This window comes from Scyliorhinus torazame, chromosome 12, assembly GCF_047496885.1.
Source record: "Scyliorhinus torazame isolate Kashiwa2021f chromosome 12, sScyTor2.1, whole genome shotgun sequence".
Classification (NCBI taxonomy): Eukaryota; Metazoa; Chordata; class Chondrichthyes; order Carcharhiniformes; family Scyliorhinidae; genus Scyliorhinus; species Scyliorhinus torazame.
Window position 1 is genome coordinate 13,614,301 of NC_092718.1, and position 21,157 is coordinate 13,635,457.

Consider the following 21,157-nt stretch of genomic DNA (forward strand, 5'->3'; position numbering starts at 1 on the left):
CACCCCAGTCGAACGCCGGCATCTCCACATCATGGCCACCATCTGTATTTACCGACAACCCTCCAAGGTATCTTCTCCATGCTCACATGCACTTCCTTCAATCTGGTCTATTGCATTTGCTGCTCCCAATGCGGTCTCATCTACATTGGAGAGACTAAACACAGACTGGGTGATCGCTTTGCCAAACACCTCCGGTCTGTCCGCAAGCAGGACCCAGACCCTCCTGTCGCTGCCATTGAAACTCACCGTCCTGCTTTCATGTCCACATGTCCGTCCTTGGCCTGCTGCGATGTTCCAGTGAAGACCAGCGCAAACTAGAGGAACAGCAGCTCGGGCGGAATTCTCCCCCCCCAAACTGGGTGGGAGAATTGCCGGGGCGCCGCGCGAGTCCCGCCACGCCGCCCCGGCACCCGCACGTGATTCTCCCACCCCCCCAACCGGCGCGACGAGAATCACAGCTGGCCTTGCAAACAGCGAGCGGCGATTTCCTGGCCCAGATGGGCCGAATGGCCTGCCAACACGACGGGTTCCCGCCGGCACCGTCCACACCTGGTCGCTGCCGGCGGGACAGTGCGGGAATGCTGGGGGAGGTGGCCTGTTGGGGGGGGGGGGGGGGGGGGGGTGCGGGGGAGGGGGGTTCCTGCACCGGGCGGGGTGGGGGGGGGCTCAAAAGGGGTCTGGCCCGCGATCAGTGCCCACCGATCGGCGGGCCGGCCTCTCTGAAGGAGGACCCCCTTTCCTCCGCCGCCCCGCAAGATCCATCCGACATCTTCTTGCGGGGCGGCCTCAGGGAGGACGGCAACCGCGCATGCACTGGAGACGTCATTTACGTGGCACCGCTTTTACGTGGCGCCAAGGCCCGGCACGTGTAAATGATGCGACGCCGCTCCTAACCCCCCGGGGGCGGGAGAATAGGGATCTGGGAGCGGGCTCCGACGCCGGAGTGAAATATTCCGGTTTTCACTCTGGCATCAGGCCTTAGTCTCCCGATGGGAGAATTGCGCCCCTCATTTCCTGATTAGGCACATTACAGCCTTCCAGACTTAACATTGAGTTTAACATTGAGCAATTTAGCATGGCCAATCCACCTATCCTGCACACCTTTGTTGGTTTTGTTTCTCCACGCAGACACAGGGAGAATGTGCAAATTCCACACGGACAGTAACCCAAACCAGGGATTGAACCCAGGTCCTCAGTGGCGGGACTGAGGCAGCAGTGCTAACCACTGCACCACCATGCCGCCCTCACTGGCCCTTTATCCAGCCCCACTGCTCCACACACCCGCCCCAACCTCCCAACAATATAAATCTCTCATTCCAGTTGTCTCTAGCTCTGATGAACAATCACCCAGACTCGAAATATTAGCTCCGCTCTCTCTCCCCACAGATGCTGTCAGACCTGCTGAGGTTGTCCAGCAAAAAACAGTTTTTGTTTCAGATTCCAGCAGTAAAAAAAACAAAGTATCTGTTCCACTCCATATTCTGGCCTTTTTGGCTGATTCATGAGACAAGGTCGCTGATAGACCTTGAATTTACATGGATGATTTGGAGTTGGGGACCAAGCGCAATGTGTCCAAGTTTGCAGATGACACTAAGATGAGGGGTAAAGCAAAAAGTGCAGAGGATACTGGAGGTCTGCAGAGGGATTTGGATAGGGTAAGTGGGCTGGGGTCTGGCAGATGGAACACAATGTTGACAAATGTGAGGTTACCCGTTTTGGTAGGAATAGCAGACCAAGTGTGCGGGCGACGATGGGGCTCTAGGATGGGGCTCATCAGCCACGCAAGGACCCACAGACCCCATGACCAGTCACACAGAATTTCTTAGGTGGACAATCGCACTCGTTAGCGAATGATCGCCGAAGAAGGAGATGATTATATGAATGGAAACAATGGGCATGTTTGGAGAGCTGGTGCGGACATGATGGGACGAATGGCCTCCTTCCGCGCCTTAACAATTCTGTGATCAGAAAGACAGGCTTGCATTACACACTGGCTTTCATGACCCCGGCCTGCCCCAAAGTGTGTTGCAGTGAATGAAGTGCTTTTTCGGCGAAGTTGCTGTTGTAAGGTATGAAACAAACCATCGGATTTGTGCTCAGCAAGATCCCACAAACAGCAATGCTGGCCAGGTAATCTGTTCTGCAATGAGTTGGCTCAGGATTGGCCAGGAACTGAATGGTTTCCTTCTGCACTGTAGGGATTTTCGGGATTCCATGGAATGGGTTATGCCACTAATCGTCCTTACTTACTAACTTAAAGAGCTGAGCCACATGTATTTGTCATTGTTTCTATACTTGGATTGGATTTGTTTATTGTCACGTGTACCGAGGTACAGTGAAAAGTATTTTTCTGCGAGCAGCTCAACAGATCACTAAGTACATGGGAAGAAAAGGGAATAAAAGAAAATACATAATAGGGCAACACAAGGTACACAATGTAACTACGTAAGCACCGGCATCGGATGAAGCATACAGGGTGTAGTGTTAATAAGGTCAGTCCATAAGAGGGTCATTTAGGAGTCTGGTGACAGTGGGGAAGAAGCTGTTTTTGAGTCTGTTCGTGCGTGTTCTCAGACTTCTGTATCTCCTGCCCGATTGAAGAAGTTGGAAGAGTGAGTAAGCCGGGTGGGAGGGTCTTTGATTATGGCATATTTTGACTCAGATTTACACTATGATTCTGTGGCTTCTTTAACTCCAGGGCAATGAAGTTTCTGTCTGTTATAATATACACCAGAATATCATGGTGCAGACACACACTGATGGACACACAGTGGGACCAATCAACACACACAACACCGCAGCCAATCACCAGTTAGAGCACACGCACTATAAAGACAGGGGGCATCAGAGTTCCCGCTCATTCGAGTTGCAGCTAGCTAGGAGGACAGAGCTCACAGCCTGTAAACAGACATTCACCATGTGCTGATTGCATCAACTGGTTAGGACAAGGCAAAGGTCTTTAGTTAAAGCTAGTATCCCATTAACCCACAGTCTGAGTATGTTTAAACAGTTAGTGATTCAATAAAATAGTGTTGCACTATTTCAAATGTTGGTGACCTGTATGTGATCCAGAACACCCAACACATCATGATACCAGGAGTTGAGGGATATTAGCACTTCTTAGACCTACCTGTAAGTGATCGGCCTTCCGCCAGAATTCCGTCATCCTGCAACATGGACAACATTAGCCCGCCGCCGCCGCTCCGCATCGCCGGCAACCTCGGGGCCAACTGGAAGATATTCAAACAGCGCTTCCAGCTCATCCTCGAAGCCACAGGCAGGGAGGGCGCCTCGGATACCAGAAAGATTGCTCTCCTCCTATCCACGGCCGGAGACCATGCCATCCACATTTTCAATTTTCTCACCTTTGCGGATGATGAAGATAAAACAAAGTTCAAGACGGTCCTCCTCAAGTTTGACACTCACTGCAGCGCAGAGTTGGATGAAAGTTTCGAGCGCTACGTGTTCCAACAGCATTTCCAATCCTTTCTCACCCACCTCCGCATCCTTGCGCAGTCTTGCAGCTACGGGCCCACCTCCGACTCCATGAGACGCGACCAGATCGTTTTTGGTGTTCAGTCGGACCCCCTACGTCAGCAGCTCGTCACAGTAAAGCAACTCACCCTAGCGACCGCCATTGAGACCTGTGTCTTACACGAAAACGCCACGAGTCGGTATTCCCACATCCAAGCGGCTGAAATGGCGCGGCAAGGTCCCCACGAGGCGGAACGGGTCCAAGTGATTGAGCACCTCCAGGGCCTCAGCCTGGATGAGGGCGGCCATTTCGCGCGCTTTTCGCGGACTCCCGCGCTATGTTGTGCGCACCAAATGAGCGGACGGCGATATTGAGGAACGTAATGCGCACGTGCGCACCACGCACGACCGCACCGCGCATGCGCGGTGGCGCAGCGAACGTGCTGACGCTACGACGTGCGGCAACTGTGGCTCCGCCCATTTAAAACGGCAATGCCCTGCAAAATCTCGACCATGCCTACAATGTGGCAGACTTGGCCACTATGCTGCCTTCTGCCAAGCAGCTCAGCCTGCCAATTCATATCGCTTCAGCCAGCCTCGCAGGAATGTCCGGGCAATTCAACCCACGGTCACCGAGTCCGATGCGGACCTCCCACACAGCAGTGACACCGAGGACCCGAAGGCACGTTTTTGAGTCGGTGTCGTGACAAAAAACAGGGTGTCCCCGAAGCAAAGACACCAGCCGCTGTCGGTATACAGCATCGATCCAGACGATGAGTGGTGTGCCACCCTGACGGTCAACCAGTCCCAAATACGATTCCGCCTGGACACTGGTGCCTCCGCCAATGTCATGGCGCGGTCTGACTTCCAAAGCCTTCGTGTCAAACCAGCCACCCTTCCTCAGCCTGCCAGCTATTGGATTATAATGGCAATGTCATTCCTGCTAGCGGCTCGTGCCAACTTGAAGTGACGCACAGGTCACGCAAAGCCATCTTTCCTTTTGAAATCGTGGGCTCCTCGAAAGACTCCCTGCTTGGCGCACAGGCATGCAAGCTGTTGAACCTAGTTCAGAGAGTGCACTCTCTCTCTCCTGATGACATGTCTGCCTTCCAGGACGCTGACTTCAGGGCGCAACTCTACGCCATCATCGACCAGCACCGCGACGTCTTCGAAGGCATGGGCACGCTCCCATATACTTACAAGATCCTACGCAAACAAAACGCCATGCCTGTGGTGCACGCACCTCGCAGGGTCCCAGCACCCCTTAAGGACTGCCTCAAGCAGCAGCTGCAGGACCTCCAGGACCAAGGAGTGATCTCCAGAGTTACGGAACCAACCGACTGGGTCAGTTCCATGATATGTGTTAAAAAAAGCCATCCGGCGAATTGAGAATTTGCATTGACCCCAAGGATCTAAATCGCAATATCATGAGGGAGCATTATCCAATTCCCAAGCGCGAAGAGACCACATGCGAGATTGTTCGCTCCAAGCTCTTCACCAAACTCGACGCCTCGAAAGGATTCTGGCAAATCCAGCTCGACAAATCCAGCAGGAAATTGTATACATTCAATACCCCCTTTGGCAGATATTGTTACAACAGGATGCCGTTTGGGATCATATCTGCTTCAGAAGTGTTCCACAGGATCATGGAACAAATGATGGAAGGCAATGAAGGTGTTCGCGTCTATCTCGACGACATAGCAGGAGCATGTCAGTCGCCTCCAGCGCGTGTTCAAACGCATACGTAAGCAGGGGCATGCCTCAACAGGGCCAAATGCTCTTTTGGTCAGACGGAACTCAAGTTCCTCGGGGACCACATCTCCCAGTTGGGTGTGTGGCCGGATGCGGACAAGGTAGCTGCTATCACAGCCATGAAAACACCAGAGGACAAGAAAGCGGTCCTCCAATTTCTGTGCTTGGTCAACATTTTAGGGAAGTTCATCCCTAACCTCGCCTCTCATACCACGGCTCTCAGGAACCTGGTCAGGAAGACGACAGACTTCCAATGGCTTCCTGCCCACGAGCGCGAATGGAGAGAACGCAAAACCAAACTCACCACGGCCCTGGTCTTAGCTTTCTTTGATCCAGCAAAAGAGACCAAAATTTCGACCGATGCCAGCCAATCCGGCATTGGGGCAGTGCTCCTGCAACACGATGAGGCCTCATCATGGGCCCCCGTTGCATATGCGTCACGTGCCATGACCCCCACGTAATAGCGCTGCACGCAGATAGAAAAGGAGTGCCTGGGCCTTCTGACCGGTGTGGTTAAGTTTCACGATTACGTGTACGGACTTCCTCAATTCACCGTCGAGACCGACCATCGCCCGCTGGTCAATATAATACAGAAAGACTTGAACGACATGACGCCTCGCCTCCAGCGCATTCTTCTCAAGCTCCTGCGATACGACTTCCAGCTGATATACACCCCAGGCAAAGACCTCATCATTGCCGGCGCTCTCTCCAGGGCAGTCAACACTCCGTGTGACCCAGCGGGATTCGTCTGCCAGGTTGACGCCCATGTGTCCTTCGTGGCCTCCAGTCTACCTGCCACGGATGAACGCTGTCGTGTTGGGTATTCTGATGTACAAACGATGCAACACGGCTGGAGATGGTGGAACTCAATTTTATTAACTACTCAACTGTAACAGCACACTGCTAACTTGGGTACGTGCATTACCAGCTAATCTGTGGACCCTGTCCTATCACTATCTGGGTGAGGCACTCAGCACACGGTGAATGTCTGAGTGGCAGGCTCTGAGCTCGGTGCTCTGAGCTGGCTGCTGCTGGAATGAGCGGGAACTGTAGTGTCCCCTGTTTTTATAGTGCGTGTGCTCTCACTGGTGATTGGCTGCAATGTTGTGTGTGTGTTGGTTGGTCCTACTGCATGTCCATCAGTGTGTGTGTGATTGCACCATGATATGCTGATCTAAATATCATGACAAACGCCTCATCCAAATTCGCCGTGAGACGGCGGCTGACCCCTTGCTACAGCGTGTCATGCGCCACATAACAGACAGGTCGCTCAAGGGCCAATACCCTCAGTTCTATAATGTCAGAGATGATCTGGCGGTAGTAGATGGTGTTCTCCTGAAACTGGACCGCATTGTCATCCCGCATAGCATGCGCCAGCTCGTCCTGGAACAGTTACACGAGGGCCACCTTGGCGTGGAAAAGAGCTGCTGACGGGCCCGAGAGGCAGTGTACATGCCCAGCATTAATGAGGACATAGCCAACACAGTGCTCAACTGCCCCACTTGTCAGCGCTTCCAGCCGGCCCAACCACGTGAGACCCTACAGCCCCATGAGTTGGTCACGTCCCCTTGGACCAAGGTGGGCATCGACCTGTTCCACGCGCTGGGCAGGGACTATGTCCTGATTGTAGACTACTTTTCAAACTACCCGGAGGTGATACGTTTGCACGACATCACATCGTCTGCAGTCATCCGTGCCTCTAAGGACACCTTTGCTCGACACGGCATCCCACTCACTGTGATGTCGGACAATGGCCCCTGCTTCGCAAGCCAGGAATGGTCCAACTTTGCCAGGTGGTACAACTTTGCACAAGTGACATCCAGTCCCCTGTACCCCCAATCCAACGGCAAAGTGAAGAAGGGCGTCCACATAGTCAAACGGCTCCTCTGCAAGGCTGCTGATGCTGGGTCCGATTTCTACCTCGCCTTGCTGGCCTATCACTCTGCCCCACTGTCCACTGGCCTTTTGCCAGCCCAGCTGCTCATGGGTCGCACCCTGAGGACGACGGTGCCTTCCATTCATGTCCCGGACCTCGACCACGTTCCGGTCCTTCGACGGATGCAGCTATCTCGTGCACAGCACAAGGCGGCTCATGACTCCCGTGCAGCTGATCTCCCTGCTCTGGCTCCAGATGACAACGTCCGCATCCATCTTCCGGATGGTGGCTGGTCTGCAACCGTTGTGGTTCTTCAGTAGGTGACCCCCTGCTTGTTCCTGGTTCGTCTACTGGGTGGCTCCATTCTGTGCCACAATCGACGTGCCCGTCGTCTCGTTCCGCGCTCGCTGTGTGATCCTCCACTATTGCCACGCCCTCCTGTTGTCCCTGACCTGGACTATGCAGATATTCCGGTCACTCTGCATCCTCCTCACTCTGACGCAGTCCAGCCCGCTCCTCAGCTGGTGGCTCCCGACCCACCCTTGAGGTGGTCAACCAGAATTCGTCGCCCACCTCGGAGACTTAATTTGTGAACTTTGTGGATTTATGGACTTTCCGATTAGTTCTGTTCTTCCGTTTAATCGTTTACGTGGTTTGTATATAGTGTTCATCTCGTTATTCTCGCTGCATACTGTTTTTCTGCGCCAGGCACCTTCCCATGTAAATAGCTTATTTTTTATGTACATAGTCCTGTAAATATTTCGCACAGACGTAGTCAGGGACATTCACCACACACTATTTATTGCCACGCAGGTACATTTCTTATAAAAGGGAGGATGTTATAATATACACCAGTATATCATGGTGCAGACACACACTGATTGACACACAGTGGGACCAATCAACACACACAACACCGCAGCCAATCACCAGTGAGAGCACACGCACTATAAAGACAGGGGGCATCAGAGTTCCCGCTCATTCGAGCTGCAGCTAGCTAGGAGGACAGAGCTCACAGCCTGCAGCACAGACATTCACCATGTGCTGAGTGCATCGACTGGTTAGGACAAGGCAAAGGTCTTTAGTTAAAGCTAGCATCGTGTTAACCCACAGTCTGAGTATGTTTAAACAGTTAGTGATTCAATAAAATAGTGTTGCACTATTTCAAGTGTTGATGACCTGTATATGATCCAGAACACCCAACACATCACTGTCCTCACACAATATCCTTAAGCAAGGACCACTCCATTCATCTCCACCTTGTTATCAGCTGTTCGTGGTCTGTGCTCACACCTCCCCTCAAGTGGACAATGACGGTACAGCAGTTTGATTCACATAATTTTGAATAAGAAAGAAGATTTATAATAGTAATAATCTTTATTATTGTCACAAGTAGGTTTACATTAACACTGCAATTAAGTTACTGTGAAAAGCCCCTAGTCGCCACATTCCGGCGCCTGTTCGGGTGCAGGGAGGGAGAATTCAGAATGTCCAATTCACCGAACAGCACGTCTTTCGGGACTTGTGGGAGGAAACCGGAGCACCCGGAGGAAATCCACGCAGACACGGGGAGGACGTGCAGACTCCGCACAGGCAGTGACCCAAGCTGGGAATCGAAGCTGCGAAACAACAGTGCTAACCACTGTGCTACCATGCCACCCATTTGTATTTACTATTATGACTCATCCCAGGTGAGGTACCCCAAAGTTGTTGATCCAGACGAGGGATGGACTGGCTCCCTTCTTTATTTAACTCTTTATATTTATTCTTGGTTGCAACAAGATTTCATTAAAAATGGAGCCTCTCTCACGGATACCTTTTCCCAGATCCAATAGTTATTATTTAAAAGGCTCTCCTGAGTTAAAGATGGAGCGGGTTTATTAGTTACTAAAGGCAAAAAAAAGTAACTCACTCACCTAATGAAGGAGCTGTGCTCTGAAAGCTAGTGACTCCAAACAAACCTGTCGGACTTTAACCTGGTGTTGTACAACTTCTTACTGTGCTCACCCCAGTCCAACGGCAGCATCTCCACATCAAAAAGATGTAAAACACCTGCATAAACATTCAAACAGATTAGAAGTGAGAATTGAGTTCAAAGTAAATACATGTACAAAAGGTGTATGTCACAGTCCTTGACTCGTGAGGAGCAGATGATTGAGCATTGTGGCATTTATAATTCGTGATTCCAGTGTCGTTGACGTCAGCAGGTGCTGCTCTCTTTATTTGGTTCTAAATATGGCGGTCAATATGGTTGCCTTCCTTAATTCTAATTACGTTTGCTTTAGAGTCGCCAGGTATCTTTCGATACCGCCACAAGGTTCAAAACCGAATACTGATCAAAGAATCGGTACACCAGTTAGTTAGTTCAAAGTCAATACTATTTATTTACATACACAGCAATATCAACTCATGAGTGAAATACTACAGACTAAACTATCACTACTGCTAAAGCCTATACTTAGCTTTGGGCGCCCACTCAGTCAGAGGAACAATGGCCGTTGTTCGGATCTGAGGCTGCTGGGGTCGAAGTGGTGAAGGGGAACAGCTAAGGTCGTCTGTCCGGTAGCGTGCGTTGACCTTGGACTTACTTGCTTCTGGTGCAGCTGGTGGAAGGGTCTCTCCGCTTTGGGAGCCGATTCCAAGAGAGCGATTCTCTCTCGGGGCCTTCCTCTTATACCCGAAGGGGGCTTCGCGTGCTTTTGGGCGGGCCTTGAACTTGGCCCCAATCAATTGGGCCATTTCTTGATCACTCGTATCGATCTTGACCAATAAAGGGGTGGGTGCTGATTTGTTATGCTCTAGGTGTAGCATAAGCGGCTTCCTTATGGTGCACTTGACAAAGGAAGGTTCAGACGTGGAGATAACTTCAACACGTTTATTAAACTATTTACACTTCTATTACTCGGGTTCGACACTACTGCTAATCCTACTATAGCTGCTCAGACTGACTAACCAGTTGCTGCAATCCACGTGGTGGGAGTGATATTGAATCAACCCTGTGTCTGTACTCACTGACTGTCTCCACTGGAAAGAGGCAGATCATGTGTGTGGTGTCCTTTATATATGGGTTGGTGTAATGCCCTCCTGTGGTCGTGTCACCTGTGTGTGTATCGTGAATGTCCATTGGTCGTGTCCTATCTAACTGATCTATTGGTTGAGTGTGTGTGCGTGATGTCTCTGGTGCTCCCTCTAGTGTCTAGCTAGCCTACATGTATTTACACATGCACACCACCACATCCCCCCTTTTTTATATGTTACATATTTTCTGTACACTTTGAGAAAATTGAAAAAAGAACAGGTAGATAAGGTAAGTCATGGGAACAGTGATTAAACAATAAGTCCAAATCATTTGTGTGAGTCCAAAAACCATCACTCATCATGGTCAAATGTCTCTCTTGGTTATGAACGCCATCAACGTCCCTGTGCCACAGGAACTAAGAAGTGGTCAAATCACTTCGCTGTCTGATTTGGAGTCCCGTTCTTTTTCGATGTTTGTGATGGTGCTGTCGGATGGCAGCTTGTAGCTGGTAAGGTGTTGACGTTGAAGAGGTACCATCAACAGTATCATTCGAGGTCATGGATGTGCCATATGTTGAAGTTGGATAAGACTGTACATACTGGTTCTGGCCACATGCTGTGCAGGAAGGGTGATCCTGCCGAGAACCGTTGAAGCTTGTCGAATTGGAAACAGAATTGCTGCTCGCAAAAAATACCTGGTGATGGTGTGAAACTAGAACCTTGCACCTGATAGGGATATGCCGTCTGGCCAGGCTGGGGTGCAGCAAATCCTGGGCTGTAACTAAGGCATCCAGTCTGTAGTGCAGATTGCGCTTGCGGTAGTCCTCCTTCGGTCTTGATTCCATTAGTGGGCAATCCGTAGTGCTGGCCTGTTTGAGAATATGCTGCATAGACTGCTGGCTGCTGCAGGCCTGAATACTGGGTTTGTCCAGCATGAGCTGTCATTGGCTGCACTGCTGGTGTGGAAAAAATGTGTGGATATAGCTGTGGTGAATATTGGTGTATTCCTCTTGGACTGTAGTCGCTGCTTGTTATTACTGACCCAGTGTAATTGTTAAGTGATCCATCACCTGTCGTTGTGGCATCTGCTGTCACCCTGAGCGTGACCGGCTTACGTGAATCAGAGTCGGCGTTTGGTTGCTCCCCATATGGAGTCTGGTCTGTTTTAACTGAGTCAGTGTTGGTTTGTTAATGCTCCCCGTCCGGAGTTTTAGCAGGTTCACTGGAGTCAGCTGAGATTTCTTGAAGCTGCACGTCTGGAGTCGGAACATGCAGGAATGCATTGACTTGTGGAGAGGTTCGAGCAAATGAGGGTGGAAGTATCATGGTGTCACCGGAGTCACCAGTGGTCTCACAGTGATCGTCGAGTGCCTCTGTCCACACGAGCTGAGGTCTGTCACTTTGCACATCTTGCATGGGAAGTGGGATGTTGTCGTCACTCGTCTCACATACCGTGGGTAGAGCCTCAGTCGCTGCTTGTTGTTCACTTGGGTTGGGTAAATTGTCAGAGTCTTCATCTGGTGGTGCAAACAATGTGGGTGGACTGTCATTGTCTTGCTGTTGTCCTTCATTTGGGCTTGGACTGTCATCGTCGCTTTGTTCTTCACTGTAGCATGATAGACCGTCATGGTCGTCCTGCTGTGCACTGGAGCGTGGTAGACTGTCATAGTCTTCTTGCTGTTTACTTGAGCATGGCAGACTTACATCGTCTGCTGCTAGTTGGTTAGAGGAGGTTGCTAGACTCTCATGGTCTTGTTCCTGCAAGGACTGCACGTCGGAGTCTTGCGTTGCTTCTATCATGGAGTCTGTCCACGAGCTCGCTGCGGAGGCTTGTGACACTGGAGTCACGTCTTGTGTGTGCAAGGACTGCGCTCTGGAGTCTTGCATTTCTTCTATCGTGGAGTCTGTCCACGAGCTCGCTGCGGAGGCTTGTGACACTGGAGTCACTTCTTGTTCGTGCAAGGACTGCGCTCTGGAGTCTTGCATTTCTGCAATTGTGGAGTCTGTCCACGAGCTCGCTGTGGAGGCTTGTGACACTGGAGTCACTTCTTGTTCATGCAAGGACTGTGGTGTGGAGTCTTGCGTGTCTTCTTTCGTAGAGTCGGGAGCCCTGAGCGGTGCGTGGACCACGCTCTGTGTGGCAGCAGGCCGCTCTCTGTGGGCTTGTACCGCTCTCTGTCTCTTGGTTTCAGGCTGCAGCATCATCCTGCACTCACGAGTCGGGATGTCATATCTGCTGGGCTGAAGATCCTCAAATCCGAAGAACTCGTCGTCGGGGTCATCAATGTGCAACACGTCTAGTTGTGGTTCGGATTTGGTACTGGGGTAGCCTCCCAAGGTGAAAGCTTCGCCTGAGTCGTAGTCTTCTAGGACCATATCATCACTGTCTGCGTCGGAGCTGGCATTGGGCTCGCGAGGTCCAGAGAAAATGTAAAGGTCGGTATCAAAGTATTCAAGGTCGGATTCATCGGTTTGGGCATAGGTAACTGCTTGTTGCAGGGTTCTTCAGAGGTTAATTTCATTTCCTGGTTCAATTTGAGGCATTGTGCTGTCATTCCAGGTGAAAGAAGGTTGTTTTACGGCTTTAAAAGATGTTTTCTTTGATTTGGGACGTTTCCCCTTTAAATGGGCATGGTCCGGGGCCTCTGATGTCATATATGGGAAGCATTTGCACATGCGCAAATCGCTGTTCCTGTACCGGGGCCGTTTTCGTGATTGCGCATGCGCGGCGTCTCGCGCATGCTCAAACGGACCTTCCCGTTCTGTGCACTTTCGCGCAAGTGCAGTCCCTTTAGAAAGATGGCCGCCAATCAAAATTGTTCTCTGCTCCGGGATCTCGGCCTCGAGGTGAGTACTGGCGCTTCTCTTACCTTTTCTTGCTGGTTGGAGTGTGTTTTCCTCACAGTATCTGCCGAATTTATCCAGGACTGCCTGGAAGTCACTCCTGTTTTGCCCCTTGGAGAACTTGAAGTTTTTAAAGATTTCTTCTGCTCTGGCACCGGCGATGGTGAGGAGAAGCTCTGTCTTTTCAGCATCGGCCACATCTTGTAGGTCGGCTGCTACCAGGAAGATTTCAAACATTTGCCGGAATACTCGCCAGTTTTTGCGGAGATCGCCGTGGCACTGGAGCTGCTGCGGAACCCGGATCTCGAACATCTTGCCTGGGTATTGTTGCTGGTTGTCACTGTACACTGAGGTATGGCTATGTGGATTGAAACAGCTCACTGCTGGTACCATGATTTGTTATGTTGTAGGTGTAACATAAGTGGCTTCCTTGTGGTGCACTTGACAAAGGAAGGTTCAGACGTGGAGATAACTTCAACACGTTTATTAAACTATTTACACTTCTATTACTTGGGTTCGACACTACTGCTAATCCTACTATAGCTACCCAGACTGACTAACCAGTTGCTGCAATCCACGTGGTGGGTGTAATATTGAATCAACCCTGTGTCTGTACTCACTGACTGTCTCCACTGGAAAGAGGAAGATCATGTGTGTGGTGTCCTTTATATATGGGTTAGTGTAATGCCCCCCTGTGGTCGTGTCACCTCTGTGTGTATCGTGAATGTCCATTGGTCGTGTCCTATCTAACTGATCTATTGGTTGAGTGTGTGTGTGTGATGTCTCTGATGCTCCCTCTAGTGTCTAGCTAGCCTGCATGTATTTACATTGATGTACATCACCACAGGTGCCCTGATGGCTGGGCGTGTCCTAGGTGGCCATTGGCCATCGGTTTGGGGGACTGGCACCGTGAGGCCTGGAGCCAGATCGGTTACTTGAGTATCTCCCTTTGTTCCCGGAGATGGGCCATCAATATGCTAATGGGCCTACAGTTTCAGTCTCGCCTGGGACCTGCGGTTCCAATACACGTACAGGCTCTGTGCCTGCCTGCTTTCTTAGCACTGTCCATAGTTCCCTGCAATCTTTGCAAACATCCATTTTGTATTCTGGAAGTGGCCATCCCAAATGGCTACACAGGCGAATAGTCAGTTTCAAGGTTCCAGCAGACTTGATTTCAGTACTGCTTTTAACCCATTCTTGTAGAATTATCATAGAATCATAGAATTTACAGTGCAGAGGGGGGCCATTTGGCCCATCGCACCTGCACCGGTCCTTGGAAAGAGCACCCTACCTAAACCCGCACCCCCACCCATCCCCGTAACCGCACCCAACCCAACCTTTTTTTTTTGGACACACTAAGGGCAATTTAGCATGGCCAATCCACCTAACCTGCACATCTTTGGACAGTGGGTTGAAACCGGAGCACCCGGAGGAAACCCACGCGCACACGGGGAGAACGTGCAAACTCCACACAGACAGTGACCCAAGCTGGGAATCGAACCTAGGACCCTGGAGCTGTGAAGCAACTGTGCTAACCACTGTGCTACCGTGCCCCCCAAGAGGGAAGGCAAATCGATCTGGGCATTACACGGGGAATCTCATGATGACATGGTCATTACGTACTATTGTCTCCACCAGAGATAGCAATTAGTTTCTGGATGCTTTTAGAAGTGCCTTGTCTGCTAACAGGGCAGGGTTCCATTGTCTCTTCGAGAATCAGCCTGTAGCAATTCAGCCAATGGCTTGAGTGTCCATTAAAAAGTGTCTTGTTTAAAGTCCAATATTTCCAGATGTGATTCGCTGTTTTTTCCTTCATTATTATGACATTTCCCTTCCCCCGGACTGAAATTAAATTCATTCTCATTTCATTACAAAAGGGGAAAAAAAACTATAAAACAAGAAAACACTGTCACCCACATTATACACACATGCACACACACATTGCACACATTACACACGTTACATATACATTACGCACACACATTGCGCACATTCATTGCACACACACACATCACGAGGGCAGCACGGTGGCGCTGCTGCCTAGGGCACTGAGTTCCCGGGTTCGATCCCGGCCCCGGGTCACTGTCGGTGTGGAGTTTGCACATTCTCCCCATGTCTGCGTGGATTTCGCCCCCACAACCCAAAGGTGTGCAGGGTAGGGGGACTGGCCACGCTAAATTGTCCCTTAATTGGAAAAGAATAATTGGGTACTCTAAATTTATCTTAAAAAAAACACACACACATTACACACACACTCATTGCACACATTACACACACACTCATTGCACACATTGCACACACACTCATTACACACACGCGTGCATCACACACTCATTCATTCTCTGAGCGATGGTCAATTTTATCTATCCACCCGAACTGAGCTTCTTTAAGTTCAGGGCAGGGTGTCCGCAATCACGTTTGATTTCCCAGGAATGTGGGTAATTGAAATGAAATTTTAAGAGGTACCGGTTGTGGAACAAAGTACAATGGAAATACCTGGCATTCTGGGTCTAAAACCTTTCCACACAGATGAACAGATTGTGGGTCTGCATAGACTGTGATCTCTATGTACCCATTTTGGATCTGTATCTCAAAGTGTTTGAGAGCCAGTAACAACCCAGGGGTTTCCTCCTCTATTGTGGAGCACTGTTCCTGATGCTTGTTGAGATTTTTAGAGACGTACCCGATTGGTCTCTCTATTCCGGATTCATCCTCCTCTTGGAGAACAGTCCCTACACTAATGCCACAGTTCGCCATTAGGTGGAAAAGGCCATCCAACAGCTGAAGAACAACGAGGCCCCTGGAGTAGGTGGAATCCCCGCAGGACTAAAATGCGGCGGAGATGCACTTTTGACAAGAATACACAACCCCATCACCCTTTTCTGTCAGGAAAGGAGCATGCTGGATGATCTCAGAGATGCCTTAATCGTGACCACCTTCAGGAATGGACACAGATCCGGCTGCGGAAATTACAGAGAGATTTCCCTACTCTCCATCACGGTGAAGGTCATCGCAAGAATATTCTTCAACCTCCTCTCAGTGGCTGAAGAGCTCCTCCCTGAGTCTCAGTGCAGCTTCCGCCCATCAAGAGGTTCAATGGACATGGTCTTCAGAGCGTGACAAATCCAGGAAAATTACAGGGAGTATAGCATCTATCTCTGTACAGGGCCTTCTTCGATCTCGAAAAGACTGGAGCATCCTCCTCAAACTCAGCTGCCCACAGAAATTTGGTGCCATTCTCCGCCTGCTCCACGGTGACATGCAAGCCGTGATCCTCACCAACGGAACCAACACAGACCCAATACGTGGGCAAACTGGGGTCAAACAGGCTGCGTCCTAGCACCAACGCTCTTCTTCACCTTCCTCACTGCACCACTCCACCCCGTCACCCTGAAGCTCCACGCTGGAGTAGAGCAAACCTATCTGACAAGCGGGAACTGTTCAACTATCAACGCCTCCAGGCCAGAATCAAGATCCTCTGTCACCGAGCTGCAGTACGCAGACGATGCCTGTGTGTGTACACACTTAGAGGCTGAGCTACAAACCATCGTCGACGCATTCACTGAGGGATATGGGAGAATAGGCCTCAGACTAAATATCCGGAAAACTAGGGTTGTCTACCAGCCCACTCCTGCCACACAAAACCGCTCCCCAACCATCAATATCCACAGTGAGCCCCTGGACAATGTGGATCATTCCCTATACCACAGGAGCCTCCTCAGTGCGATCGGACATTGACGAGATAATCCAACATTGACTCCAATGCACCAGTGCAGCCTTCGGGTGTTTGATGAACAGAGTGTTCTAAGACCGAGACCTCAAGCCCAGCACCAAGCTGGTGGTCTACAGAGCAGCTGTGGCCCCCACCCTCCTGTATCCATCAGAAACATGGACAATGTACAGAGGACACCTCAAATCCTTGGAGAGATGAACAAACAAAGAACAAAGAAAATTACAGCACAGGAACAGGCCCTTCGGCCCTCCCAGCCTGCGCCGATCCAGATCCTTTATCTAAACCTGTCTTCTATTTTCCAAGGATCTACTCCCCTCTGTTCCCCGCCCATTCATATATCTGTCTAGGTGCATCTTGAATGATGCTATCGTGCCCGCCTCTACCACCTCTGCTGGCAAAGCGATCCAGGCACCCACCACTCTCTGCGTAAAAAACTTTCCACGCACATCTCCCTTAAACTTCCCCCTCTCGCCTTGAAATCGTGACCCCCTTGTAATTGACACCCCCACTCTTGGAAAAAGCTTGTTGCTATCCACCCTGTCCATACCTAGATTATCATAGAACATACAATGCAGAAGGAGGCCATTCGGCCCATCGGGTCTGCACCGGCTCTTGGAAAGAGCACCCTACCCAAGGTCAACACCTCCACCCTATCCCCATAACCCAATAACCACACCCAACACTAAGGGCAATTTTGGACACTAAGGGCAATTTATCATGGCCAATCCACCTAACCTGCACATCTTTGGACTGTGGGAGGAAACCGGAGCACCCGGAGGAAACCCACGCACACACGGGGAGGATGTGCAGACTCCGCACAGACAGTGACCCAAGCTGGAATCGATCCTGGGACCCTGGAGCTGTGAAGCAATTGTGCTAACTACTGTGCTACCGTGCCGCCCAAAGAAAGACACGTAGTCAGCAGGGTACCTGCTCTCATAATGCCTCTCATAATGTTGTCGACCTCAATCAGGTCCCCCCTCAACCTTCGTCTTTCCAACGAAAACAATCCTAATCTACTCAACCTTTCTTCACAGCTAGCACCATCCATACCAGGCAACATCCTGGTGAACCTCCTCTGCACCCTCTCTAAAGCATCCACATTCTTCTGGTAATGTGGCGACCAGAACTGCACGCAGTATTCCAAATGTGGCCTAACCAAAGTCCTATACAACTGTAACATGACCTGCCGACTCTTGTACTCAGTACCCCGTCCGATGAAGGCAAGCATGCTGTATGCCTTCTTGACCACTCTATCAACCTGCGTTGCCACCTTCAGGGTACAATGGACCTGAACTCCCAGATCTCTCTGTCCATCAATTTTCCCCAGGACTCTTCCATTGACCGTATAGTTCGCTCTTGAATTAGATCTTCCAAAATGCATCACCTCGCATTTGCTTGGATTGAACTCCATCTGCCATTTCTCTGCCCAACTCTCCAATCTATCTATATTTTGCTGTATTCTCTGACAGTCCTCCTCGCTATCTGCTACTCCACCAATCTTAGTATCATCTGCAAACTTGCTAATCAGACCACCTATACCTTCATCCAGATCATTTATGTATATCACAAACAACAGTGGTCTGAGCACGGATCCCTGTGGAACACCACTAGTCACCTTTCTTCATTTTGAGACACACCCTTCCACCACTACTCTCTGTCTCCTGTTGCCCAGCCAGTTCTTTATCCATCTAGCCAGTACACCCTGAACCCCATACGACTTCACTTTTTCCATCAACCTGCCATGGGAAACTTTATCAAACGCCTTACTGAAGTCCATGTATATGACATCGACAGCCCTTCCCTCATCAACTAACTTTGTCACTTCCTCAAAGAATTCTATTAGGTTTGTAAGACATGACATTCCCTGCACAAAACCATGCTGCCTATCACTGATAAGTCTATTTTCTTCCAAATGTGAATAGATCCTTTCCCTCAGTATCTTCTCCAACAGTTTGCCTACCACTGACGTCAAGCTCACTGGTCTATAATTCCCTGGATTATCCCTGCTACCCTTCTTGAACAAAGGGACAACATTAGCAATTCTCCAGTCCTCCGGGACCTCACCCGTGCTCAAAGATGCTGCAAAGATATCAGTTAAGGCCCCAGCTATTTCATCCCAGTAACCTGGGATAGATCCCATCCGGACCTGGGGACTTGTCCACCTTAATGCCTTTTAGAATACCCAAAACTTCCCCCTTCCTTATGCCGACTTGTCCTGAGTATTTAAACATCCTAAATATCACCAACTTTGCCTCTGCAAATCCACAGCCAGGAAAGGCATACCAACGGTGAGCGTCCTCTCCCAGGCCAACATCCCCACTATCGGGGCAGCGGTCCCGCTCGACCAGCTTCGATGGGCGATCCACATTGCCCATATGCCTGACACAAGACTCCCAAACAAATTGCTCTACTCTGAGCTCCTGCTGTTCTGCACCTAGGTGGGAGAACAGGAGTCTAAATTGACTTATATTTCTATATTACTTATCCAGGTAGAAGGGGGTTAAAATGGGCCTCATCCATGTCTCCCTCCAATTCATCCCCACAACTACCCTCATTCTCCAGGTAGGAGAGATACTTTATTTCACATCAAACCTTGCCTCCAGCTCATGGTTTGACCTCTGCAGTCTCAGGAGAACGGCACCTAGACTTGCTGGAGAGAGAGTTAACCCTCACAGTGGTCTTCTGAAGAGAGTTTAGCTGGATTTTTTTTTTTTGAATATAAATTTAGAGTACCCAATTCTTTTTTTTTCCAGTTAAGGGAGAATTTAGCGTGGCCAATCCACCTACCCTGCACATCTTTGGGTTGTGGGGGTGAAACCCACTCAAACACGGGGAGAGTGTGCAAACTCCACAGGGACAGTGACCCAGGGCTGGGATCGAACCCGGGTCCTCAGTGCTGTGAGGCAGCAGGGCTAACCCACTGCACCACCGTCCTGCCCCACTGGATCTGTTTGGGTGAGAGTTCGTTAGGTTTCTCCATCAGGTTTCCAGAAGCAAAACTGAAGCTAAACTGGAACTCTCGTGATTCTGAAATCATTCCAGTGGGATTAGATCCAGTCACCACCTGTTACAGGGAAGAGCACAGCCTTTCGGGCCAATTCATTGACCACCAGCCCAATCAATCAAAGTGAGTCCCAGCCAATTTCTGTCAATGGTGGGGGACAGTCCACAGCTCCGATTTGAACCAACTCAGACGAACACAGCGGTGTTGCCTGCTGCTGAAATCCTCTGCTTGAATTAAAGGCACAGGCCACTGTTTGAATGAAAGATACCGGCTGCCTTAAAGACACATGCCCATAAATCGTCCATGGATCAAAAATGTAACGGCAAAATAAAAGAAAGGGGTAAATAAGGGAACAGATGGGGAATAAACAGGAAGGCTCCTTACATCACCAACAACTGATGTTCCAAGCTACCCTTCTGTGTTTGGGATACCCTCGCATTTAACATCGGTGGGGCTCTTAACAGAGGCATTAATACATTTGTTTTATTATTTTCTTTGAATAGGTGGTTAGCAGCACTGCCGAACGGTGCTGAGGACCGAGTTCGATCTCTGCCCCGGGTCACTGTCCGTGTGGAGTTGGCACATCCTCCCCGTGTCTGCGTGGGTCTCACCCCCCCCCCTCCCCCCACCCCCACAACCCAAAGATGTGCAGGGTAGGGTAGGTGAATTAGCCACACCAACTTGCCTCGTAATTGGAAAAAAAGAATTGGGAACTCTAAATTTATATTTAAAAAATGATTTTCTTTGAATATTTTAGTTGCTAAAATATTGGATATGGGCAGAACAGAATGTTGAACTGACATCGCAGAGTCAGTCACTTGGGGTGACTACCAATTGGCTGTAGGGTGGAGGGGTCAATTACTAGGGGGCATAGGTTTAAGGTGCGAGGGGCAAGGTTTAGAGGAGATGTAAGAGGCAAGTTTTTTTACACAGAGGGTAGTGGGTGCCTGGAACTCGCTGCCGGAGGAGGTGGTGGAAGCAGGGACGATAGTGACGTTTAAGAGGCATCTTGACAAATACATGAATAGGATGGGAATCGAGGGATACGGACCCCGGAAGTGCAAATGATTTTAGTTTAGACATACAGCATGGTCAGTGCAGGCTTGGAGGGCCGAAGGGCCTGTTCCTGTGCTGTACTTTTCTTTGTTCTTTGTTCTTTGAAAGCAAGATTCCCCAAGAATAGACATGTCGGGCAACCAATTGACCAATGGTGAGAGCTCAGTGGTGGGCAGTTGATGGAGGGACCTGAGTGATGAGACTTCCAGAAGAAAGGCTAGTCGGAGCCCGGGACTCTGTAACTATTGTAACTCGGACCACCATGGCAATCACATCAGCTCGCTCAGGAACGGCCCGACGTGGATTTAGTGTCACACCATAGGATGCAGTTAGCCCACCGGGTCATGAGGGGTGAGCTATTCTCCAAGTGCTCCACCCTTTGATGCAACAGCGAAGC